Below are 10,000 nucleotides of genomic sequence, written 5' to 3' on the forward strand. Positions count from 1 at the left end.
TCACAGCATTACCCACAGTTCGGGCCATATACGAGGTCTGAGCTCTCATCCAAAGAGGTAATAACTGTCAATCACAATGCCATCCCGTGATCTAAGACCATGAGGAATCACACATACACACACCCGTGTACGCACACATACAGTAGATATGTATACACAGGCATGTGTATATGTGCACATACAGTGACCAAGATACACATGTAGATGAATAGGTATACACTCTGTTAGATACACACAAGCACGCACGCACGCGCACAAACACACACACACACACACACACACATACACATGTATATGCAAAAACAGATCAGATATAGTTAGGAATATAAATAGAAAGACAGACGGACAGATAAGAAAAACAACAGTGCCCGAGTGTCCACGGCATATTATACAGTATATATATATATATATATATATATATATATATATATATATATATATATATATATATATATATATATATATATATGTATACTTTTCCATCAGGGATGGTATGGGTGGGAATGATTTTATGCCTTTTCCTTTTTGGCTACCTCCCTTGTAAGGGGGGAAAAGCCTTAGTATATGTATGTATGTATATATGTTTATATATTTGAGGAAGGCGGAATAGTAAGACACGGCCCTAGGACCGAGTTTATTCCTGACCGGTTTCGCTTAGAGCTTCTTACTAGTCCACCTTCCTCAAACCTGTCACAATGTTTCAATATATATATATATATATAATTATATATATATATATATATATATATATATATATATATATATATATATATATATATATTTACGCGACTGACGCTCATACGCATGTGTGTAATTACGTGAATGCACCGGTGCGCACACACACACACAAATACACACATACGTGTAAATTATCCCTATATCAGACATGTAGGATAGTGGACACTCAATTGTGACACGATATGCATCAGAAGTAAGCAAACATTTCGATATAATTAATATATATATATATATATATATATATATATATATATATATATATATATATATATATATATATATATCACTCTCGCCATGAATTAGAAGTGTTAGGACTAGGAGTCAATTTTGCTATGTACCCAACTAAAAACCACGCATTAGACTACATCGTAGAGTTCGATATATATATATATATATATATATATATATATATATATATATATATGTCATATACATAGATATACAAAAGTTTCCCAGAAAATATTTTTACACGTTTTTCATCAATTAAAATAAATACGTCTTTTACAGATTTAAGAGAAAAGTTTGTATGTATTAAAGAAAAATACATTTCTGCTTTTACTTAATGCTTAATGTTATTCAAATTTACCTTGTATATTATATTTACCTAGATTTATGTTTCAGATTACGTACAAGATTAATCAAGCATACCATGAACCTAAGGAGCAGTGGACCTATCTAAATTTCAGCGAGGTCGTATTGTGGGTCAACATGAAGGTGGATTAGTCAACGCAAAACATCTGAAAATCTGTCAATACCCCTTTCTACTGTAAATACAGTGATCGTACAATTCACCAGAGAGGGCAAGAAGGGCACAAAACCTCATTCAGCTCGTCCTGGGTCCTCAGAAAGAACCTTGCGTCTTGTCATAACAATACAAGCTGATGTCAGTCCCAGAACAGCTGTCAGGTATCTCCACAAGCTGAGTTACTATGGCAGAGCTGCAAGAAGGCAACCACTCCTTCGTCCAGCCAATATCAAGCGCAGAAAGGATTGGACCGTTGATATGGTGGAGAGACCTGTGGCCTTTTGGAGCACTGTCATTTTCTCTGATGAGTCACGATTCGCATCATTTTCTGACAGTGGAAGAGTGTGGGTCTGGAGACTCTGTAGTCAAGATTTTGACCTCAAACAACTGCAGCCAACAGTGAAACATGCGGGCATATCAATAATGGTGTGGGGTGCAATTGGGAGTGATGGTCGATCAGATCTTGATGTGTCAAGGAAACATCAATTCAGGCAAATATATTTCTATATTAAAGGAAGGACTCATTCCAATATTCTCCAGTGGTAGAATGAGTAAAAATGTCTTCCTATTTATGGAAGATGGAGCTCCTTGTCACACTGCTCAAGCAACACAAAATTGGTTGAGCCAAAATGGAATCAGGAAACTTCCATGGCCAAGTCAGTCCCCGGATATGAACCCTATTGAACACCTCTGGGGCATATTAGACCGACAACTTCGCAAAAAGAACAGGAAGCCATCTTCAAAGCCCGAACTCTTAGGATTACTACGGGAAACATGGCAAGAAATCCCTCAAGATGATATTCGTGAACTAATCACTAGCATGCCTAGAAGGGTCCTTGCATTGAAAAAAGCAAAGGGGATGTCAACCAAGTATTATTCACATTGTGACCATTTATAAGCACTTTAATTGTATCAATTGCTTGTTTAATAAATTAAACGATTTATCTTAGTGTCTATTCAATTCTGTAATGTCTGTGTATACATACAAATATAGCTGTACATGTACGTATACGTGTACGTTTAATTACACTTGAATCTGCGCCCAGTCTGCGTGCCTGTACCTATGTACACAAAGACACGTGTACATGTAGGTGTACATGTATACCTAATCACAGTTACTGTACCCGGGTGCAGCGGCGGCGCCAGGAATTTATAGTTGGGGAGGCTAAGGGGGGCTGAGCAAATTTTTGGGGGGGCTAATAGTAATATGATAATACACATATATTATCCTCATTTCAGAAGGGGAGGGGGTTAATGGTAGGGCTAGCACTGATGGCTGACGAATCTTTAGCCCTGGCAATTAAAAATTCCACTTAATACAATCATTTCAATGAGTGTCTTAATTTTTCAATTTGCTCATTTCAGTTGGGGGGGCTAATGGGGGGGCTGGCCACTTTTTTGGGGGGGCTAAAGCCTCCCCAAGCCCCCCCTGGAGCCGCCACTGCCCGGGTGGCATCGCTGTACACATCTGCATTGAAAGAAGTGCGTGTACACACGCAAGCACACGTTCACACAGATATACATAGTCGTGTCGTGTTCTGGCAACTATTTTGGTCCGAAATTGCGTCACACATCACATATGCACAAAAGAACGGTTGTATATCATTGTAACATCACAACACACGACACTCTGTGCCACATTGTTTCGTGTCGCGACGTCGGGCGTTTCAGACCAGACAAAGCTTCCCTTCCCATCCGATGTTCCTATATGGTCTTGCCTCTTACTCCAAAGTTATTCAATTGGTCGTCATTTGTTTGAACTCTTCGTGATCTAACTAAACGTTATTCGTTTAAATTGTTATTTATTTCAATTGATTAGTATTCTATTTCCGCTGTTTATCATCCATTTCAAATCATAACATTGAAACCATTTCAGAGAAAAAGTTTTCCTTGCGCGCCAACCTGACAATGTTATTCAATAAGGGATCATTTTAATTCCAAGTCATTATTCATTTAAATTAACAATTATTTATTTCAATTAATCATTACTCTATTTCCATTGTTTATTATTCATTTCAAATCATAACAGTGAGTGCATTTCAGAGAAAAAAAATTCCGTTGAGCGCCAATCCGACCATACGCATTTCAGAGCAAATGACGATGTTTATTTCCTACGAACACTGCATCATTGGCAGTGTTCAAATATTGTTGTTTACAGTTGTATTATTGCTTATTGTTTCAGTCATAACACATGTATTAAAAATATCTATTTACACTATTATCACAATGAACATTTCAAAGATCAAAGATATTTTTTAGTTTTATTGCCCTTGACCTGCTACACACTTTCAATAAATAAATAAAATAATTATATTATCTATTGTTTGTGAAATACTGATTCATTGATACAAGTTCCTGATGTTAAATTCGTGATAACATTGTCATTTTAGTTGAATATATGCTGTTACTACTACTACTACTACTACTAATAATAATAATAATAATAAAGATAATAATAATAATAATAATAATAACTGATGTTAATGATAATACATGCATACATATACCAAAGCCTTCTTCCCCCTTACAAGGGAGGTAACAAAAAAACAGGCATAGAAACCACTCCCACCCATTCCATCCCCTACCTACTCCACTCCCCTCTACCCTCTTATCTTGGCACCTGGATGACGGGTCATCCCTGCATCTTGTCCACTGCCCTGGGTCAGAAGCAGTGCCGCAAGGCACAGCACATCCACAGCAAGGCCGCTTCATTAAATCGGCGAACACCCCTCTCCGTCCCCTCATGCAGAAAAGAAGAAGACGGGGAGAAATCCCTTCGGGCTGCGTCAATTTATTTCTCATATAAACTCCCACACCTCCACCTCCCCTCCTCCCTTTCCTGCCACATTCGCACCCAAGTATCTAAAACTATCCACTTCCTCCAATCTCTCCATTAATACTCACTTCCAGTCTGCTGCCACTTTCTCCCCTTGTACATCTCATCACCTTACTTTTTACCCACATTTATCTTCAACTTTCGCACACGTTCCCAAACTCTGATAATAATGATAATAATAATGATAAGTAATAATAAGTTACAATAATATTATTAATAATGATAATGTTGATAATGATGATGATGATAATAATAATAATAACAATTATAACAGTAATAATAATAACCATGATAATAATAATAATTTTAATAACAACAATGATAATAATATACATACATATACCAAAGGCTTTTTCCCCTTACATGGGAGGTAGCCAAAATACAAAGGCATAGAAACCACTCCCACCCATTCCATCCCTTACCTACTCCACTCCCCTCTTCCCTCTTCCCTCTCTCTTATTTTGGCACCTCCTGGATGACGGGTCATCCCAGCATCCTGTCCACTGCTCTGGGTCAGAAGCAGCGCCGCAAGACACAGCACATCCACAGCAAGGCCGCTTCATTAATTCGGCGACCCCCCCTCTCCGTCCCCTCATGCAGAAAAGGAAAAGACGTATAAATGATAGAAATAAAATAGAGAAGATAAATTTCAAATAGAAATACTTATCATTATCATTCCATTTCAATAAGAAACAATAAAATAAGAAATAAGATAAGGTAAACAAGATAATAATAAATAGGACAAAAATAAGAAATAGTATAAATACTAGAAATTAAATAAGGTAAAGTTTAATAAGAAATTAGAGATATTTATCATCATTCCTTTTCAATAATAAATAACAAATATTTCTCCATTTCGACAGCGTCACCTTTGCCCTCAGTGTTTCGAAATCCAAGAGGTCCATGGAAGCTCCCGGGTTCGAATCTTGCAATTCCAGCTGCAACAAAACGATTTTAATCACTCCAGCGAATCCTTGAGAGCCCATGAATCATCTCGCCGTGCACCACATGACACCACAACGTCACCACCAAGGACGACCCCCCCCCTTCCCCCACCATGCCGCTGCTCCTCCCGCGCTTTCCCCCACCCCCACCCCCGCCCCGTCCCGCCCCTCCTCCTCCTCCCTAATCCGAGCCCGCCCGCCCGCCCGCCCACAGGGGTGGCCCCCCGAGAGCGCCCACCCACGACAGGGCCCTGCTGTCACGTTGTACAGCTCTTTGCCGTAACTGTAACTGACGGTGAGTGACGGGAAAGCCGCGCCGACCGCGGCGTCAAAACCGCCTGTCGACCCGTCTCCCCAGTCTGTCTGTTCACCATCACGTCCAACAGCCACCCATCTGACCGGCGCGCCCTCAAACGCACGCCCGCGCGCGGCTTCAAACGCTTCCAAGTCGCGCGTTTAGTGTCCGCGCCCATCCGTCGCACGTGTGAAGGGTAAATGACCTCGTATGTTTCAGTGACCACACGCATATGCGTGCAGGTACACACCAGAAGAGGCGCACACGCAAATACGTACACACGTACACTCACGTACACACACATATGTACACGCATGTACACACGCACATGCTGCACATATGTACACATGCACACATACATGCATACATTTGCACACGCACATACGAACACACATGTACACACGCACATACGTACACACATACACACAAACACATTCACATATACAGACACGCGCGCGCACACACACTCGCATATTGAACTATTCTGAGAATGATACATATATTACACAGCTTGATAATGTAGTTGTTAGCGTCTTGACCTCTCACGCGGGAGGTCCGCGGGTGAACCCTATTCAAGGCTTAAAAGCTTCACTGACGCTGGCAACCGTGAGCGGTAGGATGTGTGTGTGTGTGTGTGTGTGTGTGTGTGTGTGTGTGTGTGTGTGTGTGTGTGTGTGTGTGTGTGTGTGTGTGTGTGTGTGTGTGTGTATTCACTTCACTTGGTCTTTGGATCACGTGTTGGACTCGTGATCGACAGCTATTTCCCTCCTGGAAGAGAGCTCAGAGCTCGTAGGTCCGATCTATGGGTAATGCTATGACCTTACACACACACACACACCCAACTCCCCGCCTACGAGAGTCAGAGTAACGACCCGAAGCGCAGCGGTACCGAAATAATTTCGGCCCTGGGCAGGATTCGAACCAAGTACTACGGGCACCACCATGCTAGTGTGTGTGTGTGTGTGTGTGTGTGTGTGTGTGTGTGTGTGTGTGTGTGTGTGTGTGTGTGTGTGTGTGTGTGTGTGTGTGTGTGTGGTGTGTGTGTGGTGTGTGTGTGTGCGCGTGCATGTATGTATTTATGTGTGTGTGTGTGTGTGTGTGTGTGTGTGTGTGTGTGTGTGTGTGTGTGTGTGTGTGTGTGTGTGTGTGTGTGCGTGTGCGTGGGTGTGATTCAGCACGGTCTTCGATTACGTGTTGGGTTCGTGATGGACAGCTATTACCCTCTCAGATGAGAGAGCAGACCTCATATATTACCGAATCTATGGACAGTGTTATGACCTTTCACACACACACACACACACACACACACACACACACACACACACACACACACACACACACACACACACACATAATGGTAGCGTTCGCGGCCGCTACTCCAGCGTCCAACTTCGATTCCCTCCCAGGGCTGAAATAATTTCAGAATTGTTGCGCTGCGAGCCGGCACTCCAACTATCGTGGTCAAGGAGTTGTGTATGTTTGGTCACAGCATTACCCATATGAGGTCTGAGCTCTCATCCGGGAGGGAAACAGCTGCCGACCACGAGTCCAACACGTGATCAAAGACAGTGGTGAATTACACACACACACACACACACACACACACACACACACACACACACACACACACACACACACACACACACACACACACACACACACACACAGAATGGTAGCGTTCGCGACCGCTACTCCAGCGTCCGACTTCGATTCCCTGCCAGGGCTGAAATAATTTCAGCATTGTTGCGCTGCGAGAGTGTGTGTGTGTGTGCGAGAGAGAGTAACACACACACACACACACACACACACACACACACACACACACACACACACACACACACGCATCCAAGGATACACTCCTGCAGAGAGAAAGAGAAATAGAGATAGATAGATAGATAGATAGATAGATAGAGAGAAAGAGAGGGAGAGAGACAAGCATACACATACACTGGAGGGATGCTGGAGGTAAGGAGGTGGGAGGGATGGGGGGAATGGGGGGATGGGGGGGTTCACGAGAGGACACACACAGACAACCTTGAAGGAAACAGTTTCGCAATGGAGACAGGAAAGAATAGGTGAGGAGGGAGGGAGGGAGGGAGGGAGGCTAGAGGAGGAGGTGTATGATCCTCACTCCCGCAGCACATGCTCAGACTGAACTATTTTGAGGGCACGAGAGAGAGAGAGAGAGAGAGAGAGAGAGAGAGAGAGAGAGAGAGAGAGAGAGAGAGAGAGAGAGAGAGAGAATGGGAGAGAGAGAGAGAGAGAGACAGAGAGAGAGAGAGAGGGGGGAAAGGAAGAGAAACATGGGAAAGGAAGAGAGAGAGGGAAAGAAAAGAGAAGAAAGGAGGCGACTTCGCTCTCCACCCAACCCCACCCTCAAAAAATAAATAAATAAATAAATAAATAAATAAATAAATAAATAGACCAAAAAAAAGAGGTCAGACCATGTCCTTGTGTCTTATCACTCGAAAGAGCTGCTGCCGCAGGACCTCGACTACCCACATCTCCACCCCCCTAGCATGGTCCCCAGGTCATCTTTAGCATTTGATATCCCATCTTCGGTCTCAATGAGTATCCAAATTCATCCCATTTTCTTAACTAATTAATTAATCTATTCGTCCATTTATTTGTTCATTTATTCATTAATTTATTCATTTATTTATCAACTGCTGACAGTAATACTTGTCCTGTGAGACTTATTTTGACTTTAAAAGGTCACAGATGTCAAAGCTAAAATACTGACAAAAAATACACTCGACAGTAATTGATAGCGCCACGGTTGTTTTGTAGAATGGAACTGTCAACAAAGTCGGCACACACACACACAATCCACTACTGATAACATAAATACTGGCAAAAAAAAAAAAATTCATCGTGAGAGTCGTTTTATGAAAACCAAAATGTCAACCATATCGGTGTGTGTGTGTGTGTGTGTGTGTGTGTGTGTGTGTGTGTAAGAGAAAGAGAATAAGAAAGAGAGGGAGACAGACAGAGAGAGGAAGAGAGAAAGAGAGAGAGAGAGAGAGAGAGAGAGAGAGAGAGAGAGAGAGAGAGAGAGGGAGAGGGAAAGAGAGAGAGAGAGAGAGGGAGGGAGGGAGAGAGACAGAGGTTGGAAGAGAGAGAGACTGAGAGAAAGAGAGAGAGAGATGAGAGATTGGAAGAGAAAGAGAGACAGGGAGAAAGAGAGACTGAGAGAAAGAGAGAGAGAGAGAGAGAGACAGGGGGAGGGAGGGAGAGAGACAGAGGTTGGAAGAGAGAGAGACTGAGAGAAAGAGAGAGAAAGAGAAAGAGAGAGAGAGAGAGAGAGAGTGGGGGGAGAGGGAGGGAAGGAAAGAGGAAGGGAGAGAGAAAGAGGATGGAAGAGAGAGAGAGAGAGAGAGAGAGAGAGAGAGAGAATGGCAAGAGCCGACCCAATTTAATATTTGATAACACAACGGGCAAAGGTGACTGCCTCCGTCGCAGTTAAACGCTTTCCGATGCGACTTCAATCTCATCTCACAGGTGCCGAAACTGTTAGTTATATTGCTAAGACAAACCAGCGAGACCAATATCCTCTCTCCTACGGTGTTGCATGGTGCATATAGTGATGCTTTTTTTTTTTTAGGGGTCGGGACCACCAGTTTCAACAGGGTCCCGACCGACCAAAACCTCGTTCCGTCTGGGGTCCGCCCTTGCTCTGGCACTGGGGTCAATGACTGCTCAATTAGTTCCCGGCAACAAAGGGGAAAAAAATCCTGCATCGAAACTGCGCAGTTGTGAGCGTTGGATCGTTCTCGCCCCCTTTCCTTCCTTCCTTCCCCGTTGGCACTTTTCCAACCCCTCCTCTTGCCGCCAGACGATTTTATTCACCAACTTTTCAGTGACAAAATTAGTAATATTTGATATAAACAAAGACGACATCACTAACATTATAAGTCATTTTCCCCTTTCCTCCTCTCTCCCTTCCCCCTCTCCCCTCCTTTCCCCTCTCCCTCTCGTCCCCCTTTCCCCCTCCCCTCCTTACCCCTCTCTCACTACTCCCCCATTCCCCCTCCTCCTCCTCCTTCCCCCTCATCCCTCCTAACCCTCCTTCCTCTCCCCTCCTCCCCCTCTCCCGTCCTCCCCCTCTCCCTTTCCCCTCTCCCCTCCCACTGCTCCACAGGGTCCAAAAGAGGACCAAACGACCACCTTAGCCCGTGGGGTTATGCCGGGGTCCAAAAGAAGCACCCTGGGGCACTTCGTTCGATGATAACGTGAAGACATTGATTCCATCTTGGCGGTCTGGAATCAAAGCGGGTGGCGGGAGCGCGGGGCCTCCCCTTGTGGGTCGGAACTTCTAAGGAGATAAGATGAGCCTATACTATATATAAATATATATATATATATATATATATATATATATATATATATATATATGGTCACAATCCTTATGATAGTGGTCAACATGTGCCACACAACTCCTG

This window comes from Oratosquilla oratoria, chromosome 41 (assembly GCF_046742065.1).
Source record: "Oratosquilla oratoria isolate Oo_2021 chromosome 41, ASM4674206v1, whole genome shotgun sequence".
NCBI classification, from domain to species: domain Eukaryota; kingdom Metazoa; phylum Arthropoda; class Malacostraca; order Stomatopoda; family Squillidae; genus Oratosquilla; species Oratosquilla oratoria.